Here is a 24,739-nt window from a genome sequence, read left to right as displayed (position 1 = left end):
ACACCGGACTGAACCGACAGACTAACTCTACCAAAGATGGATCACATTTGGGTCCACTGACCCAAAGAGGACACTCTAACTCGGACACCATCAGACCCAACCTCTCTGCGGCTCTAGAAGAAATGAAAGAGTGAGAAGCACCGGGGTCCATCAAAGCATACACCTCAGAACACCCAATGATGATCTTACCTGACACCACTGTGTTCGAAGTGTCTGCCTCCTGTTGCGTCATGGTGAAAATCCGTGCTGGAGCTGACGGACCTGCACCTCGGGAACCCATCCCTGATGAAGAGGCTACCCCTCTTCCTCTACCTCTACCACTGCTTGGTGGTCGGGCTGAAGCTGCTGACTGTACGACACTACCTGAGGTCATCTGCTGGGATGGTGGAACCAAAGTTGCCTGAGGACATTCTCATGCATAATGTCCCTCCTGCCCACATCTATAGCAGGCTGTAGATCCCAACAAACAAGCTCCTCTGTGCGGTCTTCCACACCTATTGCAAACTAGAATAACTGTGCCAGAGCTGGAGCCGCTATCCATGCCCAGACCCGTCTTAATCCTGTTCCAGAACTTGTCTCTCTTTCCTCTGAGTTTATCCCATCTCTTCTTGCTCGCACTTGCCGTACTCTGTGAGGAGGAACCTGGTTTAGCACCAGAAAACTGTGCCTTTGATTGCTTGACTACTCCCTGACTTATGGCACTGGCCTCCATCTTTCTAGCAGCATCCACAATGGAGTGGAAACTCTCCTTCTCCGCGTGGAGAATCAAGGAGAAATACCTGGGATGAAGCCTCGTGGCATATCTCTTTGCCTTCTTCTGGTCCGTATCATACGCCTGACCCACGTATGGTAACAATTCCAGGAACTTATCTGTATACTCATAAACACTCATCTCCTCCGTCTGTCTCAACTGTTCGAACTCCACAACCTTTAGCTCCCTGGAACTGTCAGGGAAAGCCCACCCAGTAAATTCGTTGGCGAACTCTTCCCATGTCATACTGTCTATTCTGGGGTCCACATAGTTCTTGAATCATTCTCTGGCTTTCTTGCATTTTAATGTGAACTCTGCCATCTCAATGGCCCTGCTATCATCTGCTCCCAACTCACTTGTTATCATTCTGACTGCACTAAGATACTCAAAGGGATCATCTCCCGTGTTGAATTTAGGAGCATCCAACTTTAAGTACACCGTCATCTTCACCTTATTTCCCCCTGAAGAATTGGGTTGTGCTTCAACAACAGGGGCTACTGGTTCAGGTGGTGGTGGTGGAGGTACTGTTTCTCTGGATTCAGGCGATGCTGAACTTGGATGAAAAGGTGGGGGTGGATACATGTGATATGGTGGATAGAAGGAAGGATAAGGCATATATGGCATGTAGGGTGGATATGGGGCAAAGCTGGAGTAATCCGACATGCCTCCCATCGGATACCCTGGGCCCTGTGGAAAGGGTGGATAGCCAAACCCCGAGGCCTTTGCACCTCTTTGGGACTCCCCCATACCTTCTTCTGACCTTCCTATACCCATACTTACGTCTCTACTCTAATCCTCCTCCATAGCAACTCTCTCTTCTTCTGATCTTCCCCCTCTGCCTATTCCTCTTCTGCTCTCGTCAGAAGACCGTCTAGGGTCTCTTGACGTTCCCTCCCTGCTTGCCCTGTGAGTCCTTGCTCTTGGCAATGCAGGAGGACGAGCAGCTGTACCCTCACTTTCAGGTGGGGCTCCAGTCAATCTCGCGGATCGACGAGTTCCTCGCATCTTAACTCTCTGGAAAACAACACATCACAGAGCACATAAGCAACACATATAAAAGAATGCACATGCATCAGATAGACAGGACTAACATCCTATCCTAGTGGACATATTTTCCTATTGTGCTTGACCCACTAGCTCTAGCAGGGGTGTTATAGTACAACATTAGTGTATGCACAGGTTAAGCCTTGGAACAGAGAAAAGTTTTAATGTTTACAGAAAATGTATGATCATGTATGGGATTTCACAGGTACACAGAGTTCACAGTAGGCTTACTATGGGTCCCGGCGGCCTTAAGCCGATCTGGATCCTAGTGCCGGTAGCAGTTCGGTTTACGGGCTGTTACATGAATGTTGAATGATCCATTAGCCCTCATATGTTATGACATGATGATAGGATATGGAAGTCCAGGCGTGCCTGCTCTACGCCCCTGGCACTATGTAAGAGAAAGTCCGAGCGTGCCTACACTACGCCCCCGGCACGATTGGATATGTATGTTATGATATGGAAGTCCAGGCGTGCTTGCACTACGCCCCTGGCATGATTAGACTGTATGGAGGGCTAAATGGTGACAAGTTCATCCTTGATGTGATTTGTTTTTGCTGTGATGCATTCCATGATATCATATGTTTTAAATACAATGTTTTATTATTTTGCTCACTGGGCTCTAGTTGTAACGACCCCAAAAACGGACCGTCACCGGCGCTAGGATTCAAGTCGGCTTAAGGCCGCCAGAACCCATAGCAAGCCTGCTATACTCTCTGTGTACCTGTAAATCTCATACATGATCATACATTTTCTGTGAAAATAAAAACTCATTTCTCTGTACCAAGGCTTAACCTGTGCATGCACTATCTCTGTACTCTGTACTCTGTACTCTGTACTCTGTACTCTGTACCCTTGACTAGAGCTTGCTCTAGATGGGTTAACTCATACCTGTTAAGCCTGGTTTTTCACATACTCTGTAAAACATATACATATACAGATCATGTACATAACAAAAGATTTACAACACAAACATCACTAAGTCAAGCACATTTCTACCTTTATACACAACTATTACATCTCTTTAATATTACATGTCCACTCTAAGCTATTACAAATCTCTTTACTCTTTCTGTACTCTATTGATCTCCTCTGTACACTGAACCTGCAAACCTGGGGTTAAGGGAGTGGGATGAGCTCTATAGCCCAGTGAGTAGAACAGTAAAACATATCATTAAAACATGATCTTATGGAATGCATCAGAACACAGACAATCCACATCAAGGGTAAACCTGTCACCACATAGTCCCGGTAACTCTGCCGTGCCAGGACATAGAATCGAGCACCTGGTCTTCCTGTCATATATATATATATGTGTATATAACACCTCTGTACTTACCATTGCCAGGGCATAGTCAAAGGCTCCTGGACTTTACTATACTTGCCAGGGCGTAGTCAAAGGCTCCTGGACTTCTCTATACCTGCCAAAGCGTAGTCAAAGGCTCCTGGACTTCTCTCAGAGACTATTGGATCATTCAGCATTCACCCACATCAACAAATAACTATGCAATGCAACATATTCGTGGATTCTAATACCAACAACCTACTATATACTCATGATGCATGAACTATGCCAAAAGCATTTCCTTTCTCAATTAAACACATTAAGTTTAGTTCCACTCACCTCTGGCTATCTGGACTGACTGTACAGGCGCTGAAAACTTTGGAGCAGTACTCACTGCTGCTCTCTCTGGTTCCTTTGGTCTGTACCTATACAGATAGACTCAAATGAGGGACCAAACTAGCTTATGAGCAACTCTAAGAAACTCCCCAAGAATCCCCTTAAACTCACTCTAATCATCCATGCAAAGCATGCAAAGGAAGGCTGGATAGGACACTTTCGGGGGCAGGTTCGGCGGCCGAAAGTCCTCTCCAGAGACGAAACTCATGCACCTTCGGCGGCTGAATCTCTACTTTCGGCAGCCGAACCCTTTCGGGGGCAAGTTTCGGAGGCTGAAAGACACTCTAGAGACGAAAGTCTCTAACCTTCGGCGGCCGAACTCCCCTCCAGAGCCGAAAGTCCAAAAGCTCGGGGGCAAGCTTGGGTAGCCGAAGCCACCTCCTCATGGGTTCGGCGGCCGAACCTGAGTTCATCCGCAAGGCAGAAACTTGCTCTGCCTCTCACCAAAAGCACAAAACTCTCCCAATCTCAAACACCTCAATTCTGCAACTTGCATACACTCATGTATATGCTCAAAGGGGTCAAAAACTACCTTAAAACCCCAAACACACAACACATACAACACAGAAACAAGCTTTACTCACAAAATCATCAAAACCTCAAAAATAACCCTATTCATGCAACTCTCCCCCAAAACCTCATAAAAACCTTCAGAAAACATAAAAACAAGCTCAGGATCTTCACTTACCTCTTGAAACCAAGAAGATGAACGATCCTAACGTGGAGTTTTGGAGTAACTCTCCTTCAAACTCTCCAAACTTCACAACTTTGAGTTTTTAGCTTAAAACCTTCAAAACAACATCAAAATCAATCAAACCTTTGCAAGATTTGATGAAAACATGTAAAATACTTACGAAGGACAGAGTCTCACCTCAGAAATCGAAAGGAATCGGCGTGCCTTATCCTTTCAACCGACTGAGGGCCTTTTATAGGTGGCTGGCCAGACCACCTTCGGCGGCCACACTTGAAACCGAAAGCCATGCATGTTCGGCGGCCGAACCTCAACTTCGGCGGCCGAACCTGGCTTTTCTGCCTTGGTTCATTTCTATCAAAAACTCATTTCCTTATGTTTTAAAACTTATGAACATATCAAAACAAGATAGAAAAACATAAATCGAACCCTGCTAGCGTCTTCCGGCATCCGAAACTCCATCGAAAAGTAGAATTCCGATGCCGGATTCTAGCCGGGTATTACATTCTCCCCCCTTAAGAACATTCGTCCCCGAATGTTCCGAAAACAAATAACTAACACATAAAAAGGAGGAAACTAACCTCAAAATAAATATGGATATTGCTGGAGCATAGACTCCCGCGTCTCCCAGGTGCATTCTTCTAGATTATGGTGGTTCCACAGAACTTTCACCATTGGGATCTCTTTGTTCCTTAGCTGTCTGATCTGCGTGTCGAGAATCCGTACTGGCTGCTCTATATAGGTGAGATCTGTAAGGATTTCCACCTCAGGCTCACTCAGAACCTGATTCGGATCTGACACAAACTGCCGTAGCATAGAAACATGAAATACCGGGTGAATTCTTTCCATAGAAGCAGGTAAATCCAGCTTATACGACACATTTCCGATCCTCTGCAAAACCTCAAAAGGTCCAATGTACCGTGGAGCTAATTCACCCTTCTTCCCAAAATGAACCACTCCCTTCATTGGAGACACTTTCAGCAATACCCAATTACCCTCCTGGAATTCTAACTGTTTTCTGCGAACGTCTGCATAACTTTTCTATCTGCTCTGCGCTGTTCTGATTCTCTCTCTGATCATAGGCACCACTCGACTGGTAATCTCAACTAACTCTGGCCCTGCAAGAGCCTTCTCTCCTATCTCTTCCCAGCAAACAGGGGATCTGCACTTCCTCCCATACAAAGCTTCATAAGGAGCCATCCCTATGCTAGCATGATGGCTGTTATTGTAGGCAAACTCCACCAGAGGTAGATGCTGCCTCCAAGAACTGCCAAAGTCTAACACACACAGTCGAAGCATATCCTCTATGGTATGGATGGTCCTCTCTGACTGTCCATCAATTTGTGGGTGGAAAGCAGTGCTAAAATCCAATTGCGTGCCCATCGCACTCTGCAGACTTCGCCAAAATCTGGAGGTAAACTGAGGTCCTCTGTCTGAGACTATAGACACTGGAACGCCATGTAATCTCACTATCTCATCCAGATATACCTGTGCTAACTTATCCATAGAATAGTTACTCCGAACTGGAAGAAAATGAGCAGATTTCGTGAGTCTGTCCACAATCACCCATATAGAGTCTATCCTGTTGGATGCTGCCGGTAAGCCCACTACAAAATCCATAGCAATGTTCTCCCATTTCCACTCTGGAATCGGCAGTGGGTTAAGCATTCCAGCTAGTTTTTGATGCTCTAGTTTCACCCTCTGGCAAACCTCACAGGCTGTCACAAACTGCGCCACTTCTTTCTTTATGGCTGGTCACCAATAGACCCTTTTCAGATCCTGGTACATCTTGGTGGCTCCTGGGTGAACACTATACCTCGCATTATGAGCGTCCCTCATAATGTCTTCCTTCACACTGCTCCTATCTGGTACACAAAGGCGACTCCCATAGCGGAGGATCCCTTTACTATCAAATCTGAACTCTGCACTGTTGCCTGACTGAACAGTCCTGGCAATTTTCATCAACTCTGGGTCCTCGTGTTGTTTCTGAGCTATCTGCTCCAGAAACACAGGTGTCACTCTCATCTGTGCCATCAACACACCTGTACCAGACAACTCTAGCTGTAACCCCTCCTCGATGAGCTTGTAAAGCTCCATCACGACTGGTCTCCGCTCTACTGCTATATGGGCTAAACTGCCTAGTGACTTCCGGCTTAGGGCGTCTGCCACAACATTCGCCTTACCCGGATGATACTGGATCTTACAATCATAATCACTGAGCAATTCTACCCATCTTCTCTGCCTCAAATTCAGCTCTCTCTGGCTCAAGATGTACTGTAAACTCTTGTGATCAGTGAAGATCTCGCATTTAACCCCATAGAGGTAATGCCGCCACATCTTGAGTGCAAAAATAACTGCTGCCATCTCTAGGTCATGGGTGGGGTAATTCTACTCATGCTTCTTCAACTGTCTAGAAGCATAAGCTATCACCCTATCATTCTGCATCAAAACACAGCCCAATCCCACTCGAGATGCATCACAGAACACTGTGAAATCCTCATTACTGACAGGCAGAGCTAGCACTGGTGCTGATGTCAATCTCTTCTTGAGCTCCTCAAAGCTCTCTTCACACTGGTCTGACCAGATAAACTTCTGATTCTTCTAAGTCAGTTTGGTCATAGGTGCTGCTATCTTTGAGAAGTCCTGAACGAACCTCCTGTAGTAACCTGCCAGTCCCAGAAAGCTTTTAATCTCAGTCACTGTGGTGGGTCTGGGCCAGTTAGCTACAGCCTCTATCTTCTTAGGGTCTACCTCAATCCCTTCTGCTGATACCACGTGTCCCAAGAAGGAAATGCTCCTCAACCAAAACTCACACTTCGAGAACTTGGCATATATCCCATGCTCTCTCAGTGTCTGCAGAACTATCCTAAGATGCTGGGCATGCTCCTCTGCATCTCTGGAATACACTAAAATATCATCGATGAAAACAATGACAAAGTGATCCAGAAACTCACTGAAAGCTCTGTTCATGAGATCCATGAATGCTGCAGGGGCGTTAGTCAACCCGAACGGCATCACTAAGAACTCATAATGCCCATATCTGGTCCTGAAAGCTGTCTTTGGCACATCTGCCTCTCTGACTCTCAACTGATGATACCCAGATCTCAGATCTATTTTAGAGAAACAACCTGCTCCAGCTAGCTGGTTGAATAGATCATCAATCCGAGGTAAAGGATACCTATTCTTGGTAGTGACCTTGTTCAACTGTCTGTAGTCGACACAAAGTCTGAGGCATCCATCCTTCTTTCTGACAAAGAGCACTGGAGCACCCCAAGGTGAGGTACTGGGGCGGATGAAACCCTTATCTACCAAATCCTGCAACTGTTCTTTTAACTCTTTTAACTCTGCTGGTGCCATCCTGTAGGGAGGAATAGAGATAGGTCTGGTATCAGGCAGCAATTCTATTTCAAACTCTATCTCCCTACCAGGTGGTAGTCCTGGAAGTTTATCTGGGAAAACATCGAGAAACTCTCGGACTACTGGTACTGTGGCTGGTTCCCTCACCTGACTGTCTAGCTCTCTCACATGAGCTAGAAACCCCTGACAACCCCTCCGAAGCAAACGACGAGCTTGAAGGGCTGAAATCATACCTCTGGGTGTACCCCTCCTGTCTCCTCTGAAGACACACTCTGACCCATCCTGGTCTCTGAGGCTAACTATCTTCTCTCTACAGTCCAAAGTAGCACTATATGCAGATAGCCAATCCATCCCTAGAATGACATCAAAATTCGTCAAATCTAGAACCACAAGGTCAGCTGGAAGGCATCTACCCTCTATGAACACTGGACTGAAACGACAGACTGACACTGCCACTGATGGGTCACATTTGGGTCCACTGACCCAGAGAGGATACTCTAACTCAGAACTGATCAAACCCAATCTCTTTATGGCTCTCGAAGCAATAAAGGAATGAGAAGCACCGGGGTCCATCAAAGCATACACATCTGAACACCCAATGATGAGATTACCTGACACCACTGTGTTCGACGTGTTCGCCTCCTCCTATGTCACAGTGAAAATCCGTGCTGGGGCTACCGGATTTCCACCTCGGGAACCTGCTGCTGAAGTAGAGGCTGCCCCTCTCCCTCTACCTCTGCCACTACTCTGAGGCATGACTGGCGCTGCTGGCTGTACAACTGGCTGTACCACACTGCCTGAACTCATCTGCTGGGATGGTGCAAAAGTCACCTGAGGACAATCCCGAGCAAAATGCCCTTCCTGTCCACATCTAAAACAAGCTGTAGATCCCAACCGACAAGCTCCTCCATGTGGTCTTCCACATCTTCTGCATACTGGAGCTGTGCCAGAGCTTGAGCCACTACCTATTCCCAGACCTGACTTGACTTTACTCCAGAACTTACTCTTTGTTCCTTTTGCTCTATTCCATCTCTTGCTGCCTGAAGGTGCTGAACTGGGGGCCTTAGAACCCGAAGCCTGTGCCTTTGACTGTTTCTGAATATTGGCACTAGCTTCCATTTTCCTGGCTGCGTCCACTATAGTGTGGAAACTCTCCTTTTCTGCTGGAAGAATTAAGGAAGAATACCTGGGATGTAGTCTCATAGTATATCTCCTTGCCTTCTTCTGATCAGTATCATAGGCTTGACCCACATACTGAAGCAAATCCAAGAACTTATCTGTGAATTCATCAACACTCATGTCGTCTGTCTGTCTCAACTGTTCGAACTTTATTGCTTTCATCTCCCTGGAACTGTCAGGAAAAGCCCACCCTGCAAATTCATTGGCGAACTCTCCCCACGACATGTTGTCAATCCTAGGCTCCATATAGTTCTTGAACCATTCTCTGGCTTTCTTGCATTTGAGTGTAAACCCTGCCATCTCAATGGCTCGACTATCATCTGCTCCCAATTCACTGGTTATCATCCTAACTTATCTGAGGTATTCAAATGGATCATCTCCCGTGTTGTATTTCGGAGCATCCAATTTCAAGTACTCTGTCATTTGCACTTTACCTCCCGATGAGCTAGGTTGATGTCTTTGAACTACGGGAGCTACTGGTTCTGGTGGTGGTGGTACTGGGTCATTTGGCTCTAGGTGTGCTGCACTTGGATGGGTAGGGGAAGGTGGATACATAGGATATGGTGGGTAATAATGCGGATAAGGCATATATGGCATGTAAGGAGGATATGGGACAAAACTAGAGTACTCTGACATACCTCCCATCGGATACTCTGGATCCTATAGAAAGGCTGGATAGCCAAAACCTGAGGCCTGAGCACCTCCCTGCGACTCTCCCATACCTTCCTCAAATCTACCTACACCCATGCTGTCATCTCTAGACTGGTCGATCTCCATAGCCTCTTCCTCTGATCTTCCTCCCCTAGCTGTTCCCCTTCTGCTCTCGTCGACAGACCTTCTAGGGTCTATTGACGTACCTTCCCTGCTAGATCTCTGAGACCTTGCCCTTGGCAATGCAGGAGGACGAGCAGCTGTTCTCTCACTATCTAGTGGGACTCCAGTCAATTGAGCTGATCGACGAGTTCCTCGCATCTTTCCTCTGGACAACAACACATAATGTAGCACTTTAGCACATAAACATCACATATCAATACCGCACATGCAAAAATCATGGCATTTCCCAGTATTAAACAGATAGGACTCAACACCCTATCCTAGTGGACATGATTTCCTATTGTGCTTGACCACCTCTACCCTCTATGAGCCCGACACTCTCTCTATAGGTCCGATCATGTGAACCTAGGGCTCTGATACCAATCTGTAACGACCCCAAAAATGGACCGTCACCGGCGCTAGGATTCAGGTCGGCTTAAGGCCGCCAGAACCCATAGCAAGCCTGCTATACTCTCTGTGTACCTGTAAATCTCATACATGATCATACATTTTCTGTGAAAATAAAAACTCATTTCTCTGTACCAAGGCTTAACCTGTGCATGCACTATCTCTATACTCTGTACTCTGTACTCTGTACCCCTGACTAGAGCTTGTTCTAGATGGGTTAACTCATACCTGTTAAGTCTAGTTTTTCACATACTCTCTAAAACATATACATATACAGATCATGTACATAACAAAAGATTTACAACACAAACATCACTAAGTCAAACACATTTCTACCTTTATACACAACTATTACATCTCTTTAATATTACATGTCCACTCTAAGCTATTACAAATATCTTTACTCTTTCTGTACTCTGTTGATCTCCTCTGTACACTGAACCTGCAAACCTAGGGTTAAGGGAGTGGGATGAGCTCTATAGCCCAGTGAGTAGAACAGTAAAACATATCATTAAAACATGATCTTATGGAATGCAACAGAACACAGACAATCCACATCAAGGGTAAACCTGTCACCACATAGTCCCGGTAACTCTGCCGTGCCAGGGCATAGAATCGAGCACCTGGTCTTCCTGTCATATATATATATATGTGTATATAACACCTCTGTACTTACCATTGCCAGGGCATAGTCAAAGGCTCCTGGACTTTACTATACCTACCAGGGCGTAGTCAAAGGCTCCTGGACTTCTCTATACCTGCCAGGGCGTAGTCAAAGGCTCCTGGACTTCTCTCAGAGACTATTGGATCATTCAGCATTCACCCACATCAACAAATAACTATGTAATGCAACATATTCGTGGATTCTAATGCCAACAACCTACTATATACTCATGATGCATGAACTATGCCAAAAGCATTTCCTTTCTCAATTAAACACATTAAGTTTAGTTCCACTCACCTCTGGCTATCTGGACTGACTCTGCAGGCACTGAAAACTCTGGAGCAGTACTCACTGCTGCTCTCTCTGGTTCCTCTGGTCTGTACCTATACAGATAGACTCAAATGACGGACCAAACTAGCTTATGAGCAACTCTAAGAAACTCCCCAAGAATCCCCTTAAACTCACTCTAATCATTCATGCAAAGCATGCAAAGGAAGGCTGGACAGGACACTTTCGGCGGCAGGTTCGGCGGCCGAAAGTCCTCTCCAGAGACGAAACTCATGCACCTTCGGCGGCCGAATCTCTACTTTCGGCACCCGAACCCTTTCGGGGGCAAGTTTCGGAGGCTGAAAGGCACTCCAGAGACGAAAGTCTCTAACCTTCGGCGGCACCTTCGGCGGCCGAACTCCCCTCCAGAGCCGAAAGTCCAAAAGCTCGGGGGCAAGCTTGGGCAGCCGAAGCCACCTCCTCATGGGTTCGGCGGCCAAATGTACCTTCGGCGGCCGAACCTGAGTTCATCCGTAAGGCAGAAACTTGCTCTGCCTCTCACCAAAAGCACAAAACTCTCCCAATCTCAAACACCTCAATTCCGCAACTTGCATACACTCATGTATATGCTCAAAGGGGTCAAAAACTACCTTAAAACCCCAAACACACAACACATACAACACAGAAACAAGCTTTACTCACAAAATCATCAAAACCTCAAAAATAACCCTATTCATGCAACTCTCCCCCAAAACCTCATAAAAACCTTCAGAAAACATAAAAACAAGCTCAGGATCTTCACTTACCTCTTGAAACCAAGAAAATGAACGATCCTAACGTGGAGTTTTGGAGCAACTCTCCTTCAAACTCTCCAAACTTCACAACTTTGAGTTTTTAGCTTAAAACCTTCAAAACAACATCAAAATCAATCAAACCTTTGCAAGATTTGATGAAAACATGTAAAATACTTACGAAGGACAGAGTCTCACCTCAGAAATCGAAAGGAATCGGCGTACCTTATCCTTTCAACCGACTGAGGGCCTTTTATAGGTGGCTGGCCAGACCACCTTCGGCGGCCACACGTGAAACCGAAAGCCATGCATGTTCGGCGGCCGAACCTCAATTTCGGCGGCCGAACCTGGCTTTTCTGCCTTGGTTCATTTCTTTCAAAAACTCATTTCCTTATGTTTTAAAACTTATGAACATATCAAAACAAGATAGAAAAACATAAATCGAACCCTGCTAGCATCTTCCGGCATCCGAAACTCCATCGGAAAGTAGGATTCCGATGCCGGATTCTAGCCGGGTATTACATTCTCCCCCCTTAAGAACATTCATCCCCGAATGTTCCGAAAACAAATAACTAACACATAAAAAATGGGAAACTAACCTCAAAATAAATATGGATATTGCTGGAGCATAGACTCCCGCGTCTCCCAGGTGCATTCTTCTAGATTATGGTGGTTCCACAGAACTTTCACCATTGGGATCTCTTTATTCCTTAGCTGTCTGATCTGCGTGTCGAGAATCCGTACTGGCTGCTCTATATAGGTGAGATCTGTAAGGATTTCCACCTCAGGCTCACTCAGAACCTGATTCGGATCTGACACAAACTGCCGTAGCATAGAAACATGAAATACCGGGTGAATTCTTTCCATAGAAGCAGGTAAATCCAGCTTATACGACACATTTCCGATCCTCTGCAAAACCTCAAAGGGTCCAATGTACCGTGGAGCTAATTTACCCTTCTTCCCAAAATGAACCACTCCCTTCATTGGAGACACTTTCAGCAATACCCAATTACCCTCCTGGAACTCTAACTGTTTTCTGCGAACGTCTGCATAACTTTTCTATCTGCTCTGTGCTGTTCTGATTCTCTCTCTGATCATAGGCACCACTCGACTGGTAATCTCAACTAACTCTGGCCCTGCAAGAGCCTTCTCTCCTATCTCTTCCCAGCAAACAGGGGATCTGCACTTCCTCCCATACAAAGCTTCATAAGGAGCCATCCCTATGCTAGCATGATGGCTGTTATTGTAGGCAAACTCCACCAGAGGTAGATGCTGCCTCCAAGAACCGCCAAAGTCTAACACACACAGTCGAAGCATATCCTCTATGGTCTGGATGGTCCTCTCTGACTGTCCATCAGTTTGTGGGTGGAAAGCAGTGCTAAAATCCAATCGCGTGCCCATCGCACTCTGCAGACTTCGCCAAAATCTGGAGGTAAACTGAGGTCCTCTGTCTGAGACTATAGACACTAGAACGCCATGTAATCTCACTATCTCATCCAGATATACCTGTGCTAACTTATCCATAGAATAGTTACTCCGAACTGAAAGAAAATGAGCAGATTTCGTGAGTCTGTCCACAATCACCCATATAGAGTCTATCCTGTTGGATGCTGCCGGTAAGCCCACTACAAAATCCATAGCAATGTTCTCCCATTTCCACTCTGGAATCGGCAGTGGGTTAAGCATTCCAGCTAGTTTTTGATGCTCTAGTTTCACCCCCTGGCAAACCTCACAGGCTGTCACAAACTGCGCCACTTCTTTCTTTATGGCTGGCCACCAATAGACCCTTTTCAGATCCTGGTACATCTTGGTGGCTCCTGGGTGAACACTATACCTCGCATTATGAGCGTCTCTCATAATGTCTTCCTTCACACTGCTCCTATCTGGTACACAAAGGCGACTCCCATAGCGGAGGATCCCTTTACTGTCAAATCTGAACTCTGCACTGTTGCCTGACCGAACAGTCCTGGCAATTTTCATCAACTCTGGGTCCTCGTGCTGTTTCTGAGCTATCTGCTCCAGAAACACAGGTGTCACTCTCATCTGTGCTATCAACACACCTGTACCAGACAACTCTAGCTGTAACCCCTCCTCGATGAGCTTGTAAAGCTCCATCACGACTGGTCTCCGCTCTGCTGCTATATGGGCTAAACTGCCTAGTGACTTCCGGCTTAGGGCGTCTGCCACAACATTCGCCTTACCCGGATGATACTGGATCTTACAATCATAATCACTGAGCAATTCTACCCATCTTCTCTGCCTCAAATTCAGCTCTCTCTGGCCTAAGATGTACTGTAAACTCTTGTGATCAGTGAAGATCTCGCATTTAACCCCATAGAGGTAATGCCGCCACATCTTGAGTGCAAAAATAACTGCTGCCATCTCTAGGTCATGGGTGGGGTAATTCCACTCATGCTTCTTCAACTGTCTAGAAGCATAAGCTATCACCCTATCATTCTGCATCAAAACACAGCCCAATCCCACTCGAGATGCATCACAGAACACTGTGAAATCCTCATTACTGACAGGCAGAGCTAGCACTGGTGCTGATGTCAATCTCTTCTTGAGCTCCTCAAAGCTCTCTTCACACTGGTCTGACCAGATAAACTTCTGATTCTTCTGAGTCAGTTTGGTCATAGGTGCTGCTATCTTTGAGAAGTCCTGAACGAACCTCCTGTAGTAACCTGCCAGTCCCAGAAAGCTTTTAATCTCAGTCACTGTGGTGGGTCTGGGCCAGTTAGCTACAGCCTCTATCTTCTTGGGGTCTACCTCAATCCCTTCTGCTGATACCACGTGTCCCAAGAAGGAAATGCTCCTCAACCAAAACTCACACTTCGAGAACTTGGCATATAACCCATGCTCTCTCAGTGTCTGCAGAACTATCCTAAGATGCTGGGATTGTAACAGCCCGGAAACCGGTACCCTCTTAACGGCCCAAACTGCTCGGCACTAGGATCCAGATCGACTTAAGGCCGCCTAGACCCGTAGTAAGCCTATCCTGAACTCTGTGTATCTGTTAAAATCCCATACATGATCCATAACTGTTACAACTTGTCTGTAACACAACCAGACTTAACCTGTAAAACACTCTCTGGAGGTCCAATCATATGAACCAAAAGCTCAGACATACTAGTCTGAACTACCCCTCAGGGGCTAACCAGCGACGCTCTACCAAGTAACCTCCATGCACTATGCGCACTGCAGCATAGAACCCACTCTGTAAGGGTCAGCATATCATAAGTTAACTTGGTTACCATAGAGTCACAGGAATCAAACCTGGTCTTCTCTAGTGGTCTACTCTGTGGATCACAGGAATCAAACCTGGTCTTTCCTCTGTATCTACTATATGTCACTGGGTTTTCGAAACACAACATATAGTCAGTCTGGTCTGACTCATTTCTCATCAAGAAACTTTAAAAACAGGATACATGTATATACCAAGGATTAAACATACACTATAGGCAAAAGCACATTCTATCTCATATACAACTCAACTGACTATCTATTACATCTCTTTACATACATCATTTGACATACATCATGTGACATACATCATGTGACATACATCATGTCCACACTATGCTATTACATATGCAATCCTTTAGCAACTCTGATGCTTCTACCCTTCCCAGCTACTCTGAACCTGCAAAACTGGGATTAAGGGAAAGGGATGAGCTTCTAAAGCCCAGTGAGTAGAAACACTGAAAACAGTTCATTCATACGCACTATATATGAAAATGCATCACAACACAAGCATCTCAACATATCTTGGATTAGACATGACCCCAAAACTCCCTCGACGGGCTATTGAAGTCGCCTTGGTCCAATCCCCACTAAGGTAGACATGACCCCAAAAATACCCTCTGTCAACACTGGCCCCCCAAAGGAGCTACACAGGGCATTCCAACAAGTAATTGCCCAACTGACCTGACACAATGACAGGAGCCGAAGCTTAGGCTATTGGAGTCGCCTGGGTCCACCTAATCTCTGATCACATAATATGCAATGCAACAACTTCGTGATTCTAATGCAAATCACCCTAATAGAAATCATAGCATCCATGATGCATGAACTATGCTCATACAGTCTGTATCTTTTACTAAAATTAAGTTTAGTTCTACTCACCTCTGCTCCTCTGGCAGATACTGAACTGACTCTGCAACCTCTAACTCTGCTGACCTCCTCGATCTCTCGGGTCCAATCCTACACAAATGGACTCGAATGAGGTGTCAACTATACTCTTTACCAACTCTAGAAAACTTCCCAAAACCCCTCTAAAAGCTCTTAACACAATCTCAGAAAACATGCAAAAGAAGGCTGGACAGGGCACTTTCGGCGGCAGGTTCGGCGGCCGAATGTCCTCTCCAGAGACGAAACTCACATACTTTCGGCGGCCGAATCTCCTCTTTCGGCGGCCGAACCCTTTCGGGGGCATGGTTCGGGGGCCAAACCACACTCCAGAGACGAAAGTCTCCTTCCTTCGGCGGCACCTTCGGCGGCCGAACCTTCCCTCCAGAGATGAAAGTCCAATCCTTCGGGGGCAGGATTAGGCAGCCGAAACCACCTCCTCAACACGTTCGGCGGCCGAATCCTCTTTCGGCGGCCGAAGCTGGGTTCTCCAGTTAGGCAGAACCTTGCTCACCTCATACTCAACTTCCCCCAAACCTCACTCAACATGCATAAACACTTCTACTAACACATAGGGGCTTAGAACAAGCTCAAAACCCCAAAAACAACTCAAACAACATACAAAGGCACAAAGGGTCCCTAGACCCTCACATGCACAACTCATGCAAAAACTCATGCATAACTCCCTTCTCCCTCCATAAAACTTGCTTAATACATCAGAAAACATAAGGATCAACACATACCTCTTGAAGAACAAAGGCTGGTGTGATCCCAAACTTGAAGATATGGAGATCCGAGCTCCAAAAGTCTCCAAGCTCCACCTCCTTGCTCCAAGCTCACAACTCTTGAATTCAAGGAGAAACCTCATGAAAACCTTGAAAGATTTGAAGAGAAACCATGAAATCAACCCAAGGAAAGCATGAACTCACCTTAGCCCAAAAAGAGAGAGAAACCTCCTCTTTTTCCAGAGCAAGGAGCCCTTTATAGGTGGTCAACCGCCCCTCCTTCGGCAGCCTAACCTGCATGCGAAACCATGCAACGTTCGGCGGCCTAACTTGGAGTTCGGAAGCCAAACCTAAGGCACTTTCGGCGGCCGAACATTACCTTCGGCGGCCGAACCTGCATTTTGCCTCCTTAGTCTTTTCTCTTCAAAACTCATAGCCTTTCTAACATAAAACCTTTTAAAACCATCTTAAAACCTTTGTTTTACCCTTAGGGAAGGCTCCGACAACCTCGAATTCCACCGGACGGTAAGAATTCCGATGTCTGAACGAGCCGGGTATTACAATCTACCCCCCTTACAAAAACATTCGTCCCCGAATGTTCTTGCTCTAAAACATGCATACAGAAAAGAGACTCGGTATTACTGGAGTGAAAACTCTCGGTCTTCCTAGCACAGTAAACACAACTGAGCTAAGCAGGTGAGATCTCCGGAGATCTCCCCCTCTCTAGAAGACACCTCCAGTACTACCACAACGTCTCTTACACAGCAACAGCTTTCGCTGCACACGCTGATCCTTGCCCTTCTCTCTTCATCTGTACTAAACTAGCTGCTCCTCTTCTGACTTCTCACGACTAACTCATACTAACTTGAACTCACTACAGGTAGTACCCGGATCTCAGATCTATCTAGGAAACACGACCAGCTCCTGCTAGCTGATCCAATAGATCATCAATCCTGAATGGGAATACCTGTCCCTGGTAGTGACCTTGTCCAACTGCTTACAGTCGCTACAAGCCTCAAGGATTCATCCTTCGTTTCCCGCAACTATTCTGGATCATTCCAGAGTGAGGTACTAGGTCGGATAAAACCCTTATCTACCAAGTCTTACAACTGCTCTCGCAACTCTGCAGGTGCCATCATGTAGGGAAAGAAAGAAATGGTTCTGGGTCCAGACACCATTCCTATCCCAACTCTATCTCCCTGACAGATGATAAACCTGACAGCTCGTCTGGGCAGACGTCTAAGAACTCTCTCAACCACAGACACAGAGGCTGGTTCCCTAACCCAACTACTAAACTCTCTCACAGGAGCTAGAACCCTCTAACGACCTCTCCTGAGCAAACTCTGAGCCTGTAGGGCTGACATCAAACCTCTAGGCAATCTACTCTGTCCCTCCTAGGGACTACCTCTAGTCTATCCTAAACTGTGAGCCTAACTACCTTGGCTCTACTGACTCGGTAGCACTACGAGTAGCTAGCCACTCCATCACTAGAATGACATCGACCAGTCCAATCTAGAACCAAAAGGTCAGCTGGAAGGCATCCACTCGCTACATGCCCCGCCTCTGATGGATCATACTCGGGTCGGCTAACCCAAAGAGGTAACTCTCACTCTAAGCCTAGAAGTCATCAAACCCATCCTATCTGGCTCTCACAGCAACAGGAGTAGAAAAACAATAGGGTTCACAAAAACATGCCCATCAAAACACTCTAGAGTGAGCATACCTGGCACCACTGTGTTTGATGCGACTGCCTCCTGTTGAGCCTGGGTGAAGATCCTAGCCGAAGCTGACGGACCTTCTCTATGGAAACCTGAGGGATAAGAGGCTGACCCCCTTCCTCTGCCTCGACTACTGGTCTAATCCCAGACCGGACTCTAACCTCTCCTGAACTTACTCTTCTTTTTCTTCTCTTCCTTTCCTGCTCTTACTTTACTCTTACTCTTACCCTTCTCTTCTCTTAGGGGTTGCACTTAGAGATGAGAGATCACTCTCACTATACCTGGGGTTATAAAACCCGAGACCATAGCATCTCCTAGCACCTCTCTCAGTACCCTCTCTGGCACACTAACCTCTAGCTACTATCTCTTCTCTGAACATCTCTCTCTGCTAACCTCGCTCATCAACTGACATCCTCTAGGGTCCAGTCCTCCTCTGACTGCATCAAAGACCTCCTAGGTCCTTTGATGTACCCTCTCGGCTGATGCTACACTATTGCACTCTTGGCAGAACAAGGGGAAAGTATCTATACCTTTCCTCTCAAGAGAAACTCCTGTCAATCTCATGGATCAACGAGTACCTCTCATTCTGCCTGCGGAAAAAGAGCACACACACAGAAACCATAGCAGCATCTGGCCCATGCAGTTACACACGAGTCCACCTCAACCATGGCACCACATAAACATAACATCATATGGGCATATCATCATGATATGATCCATGTGATAACACATGAACCCCATACACATGCAAAGCATCTCATCTCATGGATGAACTGGTCACCAATAGCCCTCTACATATCCATCTCATCGTTATGTCTAACTATGCCAGGGGCACTACAGTCTCGCCTGAACTGCTCTTACTTACATCTCATCTCATGCATACTGAGGGCTAGAGGATCTTCCCAACAGGCATCCATAACATCAGATATCTCATATCGTCAATGCACATGTATCTCACATGGCATTACACATCATCATATAGACAGGACTCAACATCCTATCCTAGTGGACATGATCTTATCTTATTGTGCTTGCCCTCTAAGACAACCTCTTTCCGATGTGAGATCTCTCTAATCCCTGAGCATCTTAGCTCAGCACACCGTACTCTAGAGGCCCTATGCTCTGATACCATCTGTAACAGCCCGGAAACCGGTACCCTCTTTGTAACGGCCCAAACTGCTCGGCACTAGGATCCAGATCGACTTAAGGCCGCCTAGACCCGTAGTAAGCCTATCCTGAACTCTGTGTATCTGTTAAAATCCCATACATGATCCATAACTGTTACAACTTGTCTGTAACACAACCAGACTTAACCTGTAAAACACTCTCTGGAGGTCCAATCATATGAACCAAAAGCTCAGACATACTAGTCTGAACTACCCCTCAGGGGCTAACCAGCGACGCTCTACCAAGTAACCTCCATGCACTATGCGCACTGCAGCATAGAACCCACTCTGTAAGGGTCAGCATATCATAAGTTAACTTGGTTACCATAGAGTCACAGGAATCAAACCTGGTCTTCTCTAGTGGTCTACTCTGTGGATCACAGGAATCAAACCTGGTCTTTCCTCTGTATCTACTATATGTCACTGGGTTTTCGAAACACAACATATAGTCAGTCTGGTCTGACTCATTTCTCATCAAGAAACTTTAAAAACAGGATACATGTATATACCAAGGATTAAACATACACTATAGGCAAAAGCACATTCTATCTCATATACAACTCAACTGACTATCTATTACATCTCTTTACATACATCATTTGACATACATCATGTGACATACATCATGTGACATACATCATGTCCACACTATGCTATTACATATGCAATCCTTTAGCAACTCTGATGCTTCTACCCTTCCCAGCTACTCTGAACCTGCAAAACTGGGATTAAGGGAAAGGGATGAGCTTCTAAAGCCCAGTGAGTAGAAACACTGAAAACAGTTCATTCATACGCACTATATATGAAAATGCATCACAACACAAGCATCTCAACATATCTTGGATTAGACATGACCCCAAAACTCCCTCGACGGGCTATTGAAGTCGCCTTGGTCCAATCCCCACTAAGGTAGACATGACCCCAAAAATACCCTCTGTCAACACTGGCCCCCCAAAGGAGCTACACAGGGCATTCCAACAAGTAATTGCCCAACTGACCTGACACAATGACAGGAGCCGAAGCTTAGGCTATTGGAGTCGCCTGGGTCCACCTAATCTCTGATCACATAATATGCAATGCAACAACTTCGTGATTCTAATGCAAATCACCCTAATAGAAATCATAGCATCCATGATGCATGAACTATGCTCATACAGTCTGTATCTTTTACTAAAATTAAGTTTAGTTCTACTCACCTCTGCTCCTCTGGCAGATACTGAACTGACTCTGCAACCTCTAACTCTGCTGACCTCCTCGATCTCTCGGGTCCAATCCTACACAAATGGACTCGAATGAGGTGTCAACTATACTCTTTACCAACTCTAGAAAACTTCCCAAAACCCCTCTAAAAGCTCTTAACACAATCTCAGAAAACATGCAAAAGAAGGCTGGACAGGGCACTTTCGGCGGCAGGTTCGGCGGCCGAATGTCCTCTCCAGAGACGAAACTCACATACTTTCGGCGGCCGAATCTCCTCTTTCGGCGGCCGAACCCTTTCGGGGGCATGGTTCGGGGGCCAAACCACACTCCAGAGACGAAAGTCTCCTTCCTTCGGCGGCACCTTCGGCGGCCGAACCTTCCCTCCAGAGATGAAAGTCCAATCCTTCGGGGGCAGGATTAGGCAGCCGAAACCACCTCCTCAACACGTTCGGCGGCCGAATCCTCTTTCGGCGGCCGAAGCTGGGTTCTCCAGTTAGGCAGAACCTTGCTCACCTCATACTCAACTTCCCCCAAACCTCACTCAACATGCATAAACACTTCTACTAACACATAGGGGCTTAGAACAAGCTCAAAACCCCAAAAACAACTCAAACAACATACAAAGGCACAAAGGGTCCCTAGACCCTCACATGCACAACTCATGCAAAAACTCATGCATAACTCCCTTCTCCCTCCATAAAACTTGCTTAATACATCAGAAAACATAAGGATCAACACATACCTCTTGAAGAACAAAGGCTGGTGTGATCCCAAACTTGAAGATATGGAGATCCGAGCTCCAAAAGTCTCCAAGCTCCACCTCCTTGCTCCAAGCTCACAACTCTTGAATTCAAGGAGAAACCTCATGAAAACCTTGAAAGATTTGAAGAGAAACCATGAAATCAACCCAAGGAAAGCATGAACTCACCTTAGCCCAAAAAGAGAGAGAAACCTCCTCTTTTTCCAGAGCAAGGAGCCCTTTATAGGTGGTCAACCGCCCCTCCTTCGGCAGCCTAACCTGCATGCGAAACCATGCAACGTTCGGCGGCCTAACTTGGAGTTCGGAAGCCAAACCTAAGGCACTTTCGGCGGCCGAACATTACCTTCGGCGGCCGAACCTGCATTTTGCCTCCTTAGTCTTTTCTCTTCAAAACTCATAGCCTTTCTAACATAAAACCTTTTAAAACCATCTTAAAACCTTTGTTTTACCCTTAGGGAAGGCTCCGACAACCTCGAATTCCACCGGACGGTAAGAATTCCGATGTCTGAACGAGCCGGGTATTACAGGGATGCTCCTCTGCATCTCTGGAATACACTAAAATATCATCGATGAAAACAATGACAAAGTGATCCAGAAACTCACTGAAAACTCTGTTCATGAGATCCATGAATGCTGCAGGGGCGTTAGTCAACCCGAACGGCATCACTAAGAACTCATAATGCCCATATCTAGTCCTGAAAGCTGTCTTTGGCACATCTGCCTCTCTGACTCTCAACTGATGATACCCGGATCTGAGATCTATTTTAGAGAAACAACCTGCTCCAGCTAGCTGGTTGAATAGATCATCAATCCGAGATAAAGGATACCTATTCTTGGTAGTGACCTTGTTCAACTGTCTGTAGTCGACACAAAGTCTGAGGGATCCATCCTTCTTTCTGACAAAGAGCACTGGAGCACCCCAAGGTGAGGTACTGGGGCGGATGAAACCCTTATCTACCAAATCCTGCAACTGTTCTTTTAACTCTTTTAACTCTGCTGGTGCCATCCTGTAGGGAGGAATAGAGATAGGTTTGGTATCAGGCAGCAATTCTATTTCAAACTCTATCTCCCTACCAGGTGGTAGTCCTGGAAGTTCGTCTGGGAAAACATCGAGAAACTCTCGGACTACTGGTACTATGGCTGGTTCCCTCACCTGACTGTCTAGCTCTCTCACATGAGCTAGAAACCCCTGACAACCCCTCCGAAGCAAACGACGAGCCTGAAGGGCTGAAATCATACCTCTGGGTGTACCCCTTCTGTCTCCTCTGAAGACGCACTCTGACCCATCCTGGTCTCTGAGGCTAACTATCTTCTCTCTACAGTTCAAAGTAGCACTATATGCAGATAGCCAATCCATCCCTAGAATGAGATCTTTACAAATCATAAGAGCCTGCAGTACATCCTGAGTCAAAGAGATTTGAACTTGAGACAGAGGAGATGGGTAGAGCTGCTGAGTGACTATGATTGCAAAATTCAGTATCATCCAGGTAAGGCGAATGTTGTGACAAACGCCCTAAGCCGAAAGTCACTAGGCAGTCTATCCCACATCACGGCTGAGAGGAGACCAGTGGTGAAGGAGTTTTACAAGCTTATTGATGAAGGTCTACAGTTGGAGTTGTCTGGTACAGGTGCTTTAGTGGCCCAGATGAGAGTGACACCTGTGTTTCTAGAGCAAGTGGCTCAGAAACAGCATGAGGACCCAGAGTTAGTGAAGATTGCCAGGACTGTTCAGTCGGGCAAGGACAGTGAATTCAGATTTGATAGTAAGGGGATCCTCCGCTATGGGAGTCGATTGTGTGTACCAGATGACATAGGGCTAAAATGAGACATTATGAGAGAGGCTCATAATGCAAGATACAGCGTTCACCCCGGAGCCACCAAGATGTATCAAGATCTGAAGAAAGTTTATTGGTGGCCAGCGATGAAGAAAGAAGTGGCACAGTTTGTATCAGCCTGCGAAGTGTGTCAGAGGGTGAAGCTGGAACATCAGAAGCCGGCTGGAATGCTTAACCCGCTACCTATTCCAGAGTGGAAATGGGAGAATATAGCTATGGACTTCGTAGTGGGGTTACCGACGACGTCCAACAGATTGGAATCCATATGGGTGATTGTGGACAGACTCACCAAATCTGCTCACTTCATCCCTGTCAGGAGTGGCTACTCTGTGGACAAGTTGGTGCAGGTATATGTGGATGAGATCGTCAGGCTGCATGGGGTTCCTGTTTCAATAGTGTCTGATAGGGGGCCCCAGTTCACCTCCAGGTTTTGGCGGAGTCTGCAGAATGCCATGGGTACCAGGTTGGATTTTAGCACTGCTTTCCACCCCCAGACGGACGGACAGTCCGAAAGGACCATCCAGACTATCGAGGATATGCTCAGAATGTGTGTGCTGGACTTTGGTGGTTCTTGGAGGCAGCATCTACCTTTGGTGGAGTTTGCCTACAATAACAGCCATCATGCTAGCATCGGGATGGCTCCATATTAAGCTTTATATGGAAGGAAGTGCAGATCACCTGTTTGCTGGGAGGAAGTTGGAGAGAAGGCCTTGGCAGGGCCTGAGCTAGTAGAGATTACCAGCAGGGTGGTACCCGTAATTAGAGAAAGGATCAAGACTGCTGCAAGCAGACAGAAGAGTTATGCAGACATCCGCAGACGACAAGTAGAGTTTCAGGAGAGGGATCTGGTATTGCTCAAAGTGTCTCCAATGAAAGGAGTGGTTCACTTTGGGAAGAAAGGTAAACTAGCCCCACGATTCATCGGACCCTTTGAAGTCTTGCAAAAGATTGGGAATGTGTCGTACAAGCTAGATTTGCCTGCTTCAATGGAAAGAATCCATCCGGTTTTCCATGTTTCCATGTTGAGAAAGTTCGTGTCAGATCCGGGCAAGGTTCTTAGTGAGCCTGATGTGGAGATCCAAGAGGATCTCACCTATGTTGAGCAGCCAGTACGGATCATAGACACCCAGATCAGAAAGCTGAGAAACAAGGAAATCCCGATGGTGAAAGTCCTGTGGAACCACCACAATATGGAAGAATGCACTTGGGAGACACGGGAGTCCATGCTCCAGCAATACCCTTATCTTTTCTGAGGTTTGTTCCTTGTGAGTTTTATGTGCTTTGTATGTATGATATGTGTATGCCATGCTATGTGCTAGTTGAGGAACATTCGGGGACGAATGTTCTTAAGGGGGGGAGAATGTAATACCCGGCTAGACTCCGGTATCGGAATTCCTACCGTCCGGTGGAATCTCGGATGTCGGAAGTCTCTAGTGGGATAGAAACATGTTTTCTTAAAATGTTTTAATGTATTTCATGATTTTAAATGAAGAGGAAATGATTTTTTTGCATGAAAACAACTTTGGAGGAAAACCCAGGTTCGGCCGCCGAACATGCAGTC

This window comes from Manihot esculenta, chromosome 10 (genome assembly GCF_001659605.2).
Source record: "Manihot esculenta cultivar AM560-2 chromosome 10, M.esculenta_v8, whole genome shotgun sequence".
In the NCBI taxonomy this organism is placed as follows: Eukaryota; Viridiplantae; Streptophyta; class Magnoliopsida; order Malpighiales; family Euphorbiaceae; genus Manihot; species Manihot esculenta.
The sequence above is the reverse complement of the archived record's forward strand: the minus strand, read 5'-3'. Positions refer to the sequence as shown.